Below are 5911 nucleotides of genomic sequence, written 5' to 3'. Positions count from 1 at the left end.
GTCTGCTGTTAGTCTGATGGGATATCTTTTGTAGGTAACTTGCTGTTTCTCTGTTGCCCATCTCAGTATCTTTTCTTTGTCTGTGGTTTTGGTCAGTCTGGCTATAATGTGTCTTGGAGAAGATCCTCTTGGGTTGATTCTATTTGGGGTCCTTTGTATTTCTTGGGACTGGATCTTTGAGTGTCTCTCTAGGTTTGGAAAGTTTTCTTGCAGGATTTCATGGAATAGATGATCAATGGCCTAATGAGTCTCTTTGCCTTCTGGGATCCTGATCATCCAGATGTTTGGATGTTTGATGGTATCTAGTATTTCTCGTATATAATTCTCATTTTGGGGGGCAGTTTTCTCATTCTTCATGGTGGATTTTTCTAGACCAGCGATTCTTTCTCCTAAATCTGAGATTTGATTTTGTGTATGATCTGGTTTGCTTTTAATACTTCCAAGGGAGGTTTTGACTTCCTGTATTATAGCCTTCATCTCTAATGGTTCCATCTTTTTTATAGTGTATATTTCCTCTTTCATATCTTGCAAGAACTTCCTCACTTCCTGGAACTCATCAGCTCCTTTCTCCTGCCTCTTCTGTAGTTCATTGTCTCTCTTTCCATTTCTGTTAGCTTTGTCACCATTAAAATTCTAAATCCTTTACCTGACATTTCCATGATTTCCATTGTACTGTCTGAGGACGAAGAGGACTTATTCTTTTCCCTCGGAGGAGAGGATTTTCTTGCTTTCTCATATTTCTTGTGACCCTGTGGTGATTTCTGGTCATCTGATGGATTGTGTGTTTCTTCCTAAGTCTTAAAGTTCAACCTGAGTGTTCAGAGGCGGGCGGGAGGAGGTGATCTGCAATCTCTCTTTCGTTCTGTTTTTCACTCTTTGGGAGTCAGTCAGTAGGAACTGAGGAATATTCTGACCCTAATTGTATTCAGATGTTTGGATACTGTTCACTTTGACCTGTCACAGACATTCAGCTCATGGAGGAGAGGTAGCCTTAGCCACTAGAAATGAATCTGGAGAAAAAAGTCTCATCAGGAGATCTTCATTTTCAGTCCCTGAAAGCAGTATTTCACAGCTCAAGTTCAGTAGCCATCTCAAGGCTTTTTTTTTTTTTTTAAGAGAGAGATCTTTGCTATAGGACACATGCATTCGCCAGAGAGACAGAAGGCACGAAGTCAACCTCCCCCCCTCGCTGTGTGGCCATGTCCATTCTCTTCTCAGGATTTTGGGCACATGTGCACATTATGAGTTTCAAACTGCCAGGTCTGGGACTCTTGGACTTGAACTGTGGTTGACCATGTGCCAATCCATCACTATGTCACCTGCTGGCCCCACAATCAAGCTACCATGAGCAAGTCTAAGAACTCCTTGCTTATCCCTGTATCTTAAAGAATTTTTTTTTTTTGGAGAGATTTTTTTCACTGTAGGACGCGTGTGCTTTCCATAGAGACAGAGAGCGAGAAATCACCCCCCAGCAGGGATGGCCACGCCGCAATCCCTTCTCCTCCATTCTCCTCCATTCTCCTTTTGGGATCTTGGGCACACACGCACATGCGCCCGGTGTGAGTTTTAAGCCACCGGGTCTGGGACGCAAACCGCGGTCGACTAAGTGGGAGTCCAGCGACATAGCCATTACGCTAACTGCTGGTTCCCAAGATTTATCTTCTATGTTTTACTTAAAGGTTTTTAAGAAACTTAGTTTTATATTTAAGTGTAATTACTTTGAGGTTTTATTTCCTTTTAAACTAAGATGCAAGGCTTTTCAGTTGTTTATTTTTGTCTATCAATGCCTGCCTTTTCCAGCATCATTTGTTAGTTCATCAGAGACCTTGATTTAATTGCTTTTGCATCTTTGTCAAAAATCAGTTGAGGGCTGTTTCCATAGTGTAGTCATTGGGTGCAGTGCATTGGGAACTGGATCCCATGTGACTCACACAGTTCGAGTCTCAACCCTGGCAGCTTGAGGAACACAGCAGTGTTAGTGCCCTATTCCCTATATCCTGACAGGATGGTGAGGACAGATATCTGACCGCTTTTTATTGTTCCCCAAATCCCTTCCAGAGGACCTGGGGTGAGTCATACCCACGGACATTAACAGGCTATTCTGGCCCATTTGATAACAGAAATCTTCCTACATCCTGTCCCTGGCATAGTATCCCTGTAATGGGTGAGTCAGGCCCACAATCACTAATAGACCATTTCTGATTCATTGTTAACAGGACTCCTCCAATATTCTGTCTTTGGGACCGTTCCTTTTAACTGTATACAAGCCCCCATTATCTCTGTTACTAATCTCTTCCCGAAAACCTGTGAGTCCCCCTTCCCCATACCTGCCTTTTTGGGCCAGACCAATGGAAATTCTAAACCCTGTCTCTCACTCTAAAATTCAAATAAAAGGAGCCCCGGTACCTGATCACCCTGAGAGAAAGGCATGTTTTGCCTCCTCTCTGGGACTAGGCCACTCAAATTCATGCTTAAGAAATAAACCACATTAATTGCTTTGCAGAATTGGTTATTTCCGTTGACAGTGGAAAAGTAAAGGAAAAAGGATTGCATTGTGACCACACACCATGGTGGGTGGGTGCCTCTCTCTCTCTGCCAAGTGCACACACCCTCTGACAACTTAAAAAATAAAATCTATTAAGTGTACTTGTTTTAGGTCTGTTTGGATTTTCTATTCTATTTCTTTGGTTAGTATGTATGTCCCTCCACCAGTTATCACAATAGTATTTATTACTCTAGCTATGTAATAATGTTCAAATTGGCTAACTTGATGCCTCCTACTTTATTCTTCTTTCTCGGTATTGTGTTAGCTATTGTAGTAACTTTGCCTTTCTTTTTTTGGGGGGGGAGGAGGGAGAGGTTTTTGCTACAGGGCCCGTGCGTTCGCCAGAAAGACCGAGAGACATGTACATTTTAGAGTAACTTTTATGTGTCTATAAAAAGAATTACGAAAATTGTGCTCAACTAGGGCCAGCAGGTGGTGTGGTGGTTGGGGGCACTGGACTCCTACATGGCTGATTGCAGTTCGAGTGTCTGACCTGGCAATTGCTTTCTCTTTATTTCTCTCTCACCCTCTTTCAACCCGTCCCTTTCTTGTCAAATTAAAATTAATAAGTAGGACCAGCAGTTGGCGTAATGGCTATGTTGTTGGACTCCCACATAGTTGACTGTGGTTCGCGTCCCGGACCCGGTGGCTTAAAACTCACACCAGGCGTGTGTGCATGCGTGCCCAGGATCCCAAGAGGAGAATGGAGAAGGGATTGCAGTGTGACCATCCCCCCTGGGGGGTGATTTCTCGCTTTCTGTCTCTATGTCTCTCTCTGTCTGTCTGGCGAGCGCATGTACCCTATAGTGAAAATCTCTCCAAAAAAAAAAAAAAAAGAACTAGCCTTGTATCCTAGGAATAAAGTGTACTTGGTCATGGTGTATAATTTTTTTTATTGTACTGAATTTTGTTTGGTGATATTTTTGTTAAGAATTTTTACATCAGGGCTGACAGGTGGCTTGGTGACTAAGGGTACTGGGCTCCCACATGGCCAACCACAGTGTGAGTCCTGGACCAGGGGGCTTGTTTTCTCATTACCCTCTCTCTGTCCCTCTCTGGTCAAGTTAAAAATAAACAAACAAAGTTAAAAATTTAAATGAATTTTTACATCTGTATTTATAACAAATACTGGCCACAGTTCTCATTTTTATCATTGTGTCTAATTTCTTAGGATAATATTGGCTTCATAAAATGAATAGGGAGTGTCTCTTCATCTGTTTTTTGGAGATTGTAGAATTGCTGTTAGTTCTTGAGGCATTAAGAGAATTCTCTAGTTAAAACAATCTGAGCCTGTTAGAAAATTTTTTAAGTTATAAATTTAATTTTTTAGTAGGAAAGTTGTAGTGTTACTCAAATTAAGTATTTTATATTTCATGAGGTGTGGTAGGTTTTTTTCCCCAAAATAATTATTTTTATTTAACTTTATTTATTTACTTATTTAAATTTGACCAGAAAATGACAGAGAGAGAAAACGTGAGAAAGCTAGCCACCTGGTCCAGGACTCGAACCATGATCGGCCATGTGGGAGTACAGCACCCTTAACCACCATGCCACCTTCCAGCCCCAAAATAGTTTTTGTTTTTGAGAAATTGGTTCTTTTATCTAAATAATCAAGTTTATGTATGTAAAGTTGTTTGTGGTATTCCCTTTCTGTTCTATGTCTACAAGGTGTGTAATAATATCACCTTTTTTCTCTCTGATATTGGTAATTTGTGTCTTCCCTCTTTCTTCATCAGTCTTGATTTTTTTTTTTTTCAAAGAACCATCCTTTGTTTCATTAATTTTTTTTTTCTGTTTTAATTTCATTGATTTGTGGTCTTTATTATTTTCTTCTCCTTGTTTTGGGTATATTTTGCTTTTTGTTTTTTAATGACTTGAGCTGGGAGCTTTGATTATTAGTTTGAGACCTTTTTGTTTGTCTGTTCGTTTTTGTTTTTGTTTTTGTCAGAGGGCACATGTGCTCCAGAGACAGAGGAAGAAAGAAAACAGGACGTGGTCATGCCTCAATCCCTTCCCCCATTTTTTCTATCCTCTTGGAATTCGGGATATGAACATATGTGCAGAATGTGCTTTTCAAAACATTGAGACCAGGATTTGACTTGTGCCATTGACCATGTGGTTGGCCTGAGATGTCCCTCTTTTCTAATATATGCATTTGGTGTTATAAATTTGTCTCTCAGTGCTGTTTTAATTTTTCTCTACAACACACCCTCTCAGCATCTGACGTGATGTAATTTTCTTTTCTCTTCAGTTAATAAATTATAAGACAATCAGTATGTTTATTTTGTTCCTCATATACACTTTTCTTCCCTATATTTGTATGTGCATTGTTAGGGCAAGTAGCAATTGTGTACTATCTACACTCATGTGGGTTTTTTTTTTTTTTTTTTTTCTTAATAAAGATTTTTGCCAGGGGGCATGTGTACTCTTACCCTCCAGGGAAGTGACCATACATACCACTTCTGTTCCAGTCCTCTGGATATTGGGCATGCACACATGCACATGCACACACATATGCCCAGCATGTTTTTTTCAAGCAAAGAGGACTTGAACTAATTAGTTGACCATATGGGGCCCAGCGCCTTAACCACCACACCACCTTGCTGTGGCTCTCATATGTGTCTTTTAGGTGAATAAATGGCCTTGAACTATTGGAGATAGGAGATAGTAATAAATTTTGTTCCCCTCCCCCCCCAAATTTTTACCTTCAGTAAGTTATATTATGATAAAACAAGCCTTAGACAAAATTCTGGTGCATATACAAACATGTTATTATTGAGCAGTCACAAAATTATATGGTAGGTTCTGTGAGCTCAGCCCTTGTAAGAGTCTAGAGAAGACTTCAGCCCTAGGCAGATATCACTATGTTCTGACTAGGCTTCTGTGACAGAATTCTCCAAAAAGGGGTGGGTTACAAGATAAAAGGAGTTCTAGACAAAATCATCTTTGAAGATGGACTGCAGAGCATATTCAGATTCTAAACCCCAAGCAGATAAAAATCATACCCCACAAATAAGTAGCTCTTATTTTTCAGTAACTGGTAACATTGAAAAAAGAATCAAGGCTCCTGTATTTATAATCATTTATCTTGAATAACAATTGCATTTCAGTGATACAAACTTATTTTCAACTTTCATTATGCTAACTAACAAACCAGCATCTAAATTGAAATGCTGATTATTATAAGTACTTGTTATCTGGGCCCTAACTCCTCATTAGGGTAGTTCAAATGTTAACCTCTGTGAAGTGAGGATTCCTAGTTTAGAGTTATTAAGAAGTTGACTCACTGGGACCAGCAGGTGGCATGGTGGTTAAGGTGCTGGACACTCCCACATGGCTAACCAGGGTTTAAGTCCTGGACCTGGT

Source organism: Tupaia chinensis, unplaced genomic scaffold, assembly GCF_000334495.1.
Source record: "Tupaia chinensis unplaced genomic scaffold, TupChi_1.0 Scaffold000037_20, whole genome shotgun sequence".
In the NCBI taxonomy this organism is placed as follows: domain Eukaryota; kingdom Metazoa; phylum Chordata; class Mammalia; order Scandentia; family Tupaiidae; genus Tupaia; species Tupaia belangeri.
Note: the sequence above shows the minus strand (reverse complement) of the source record.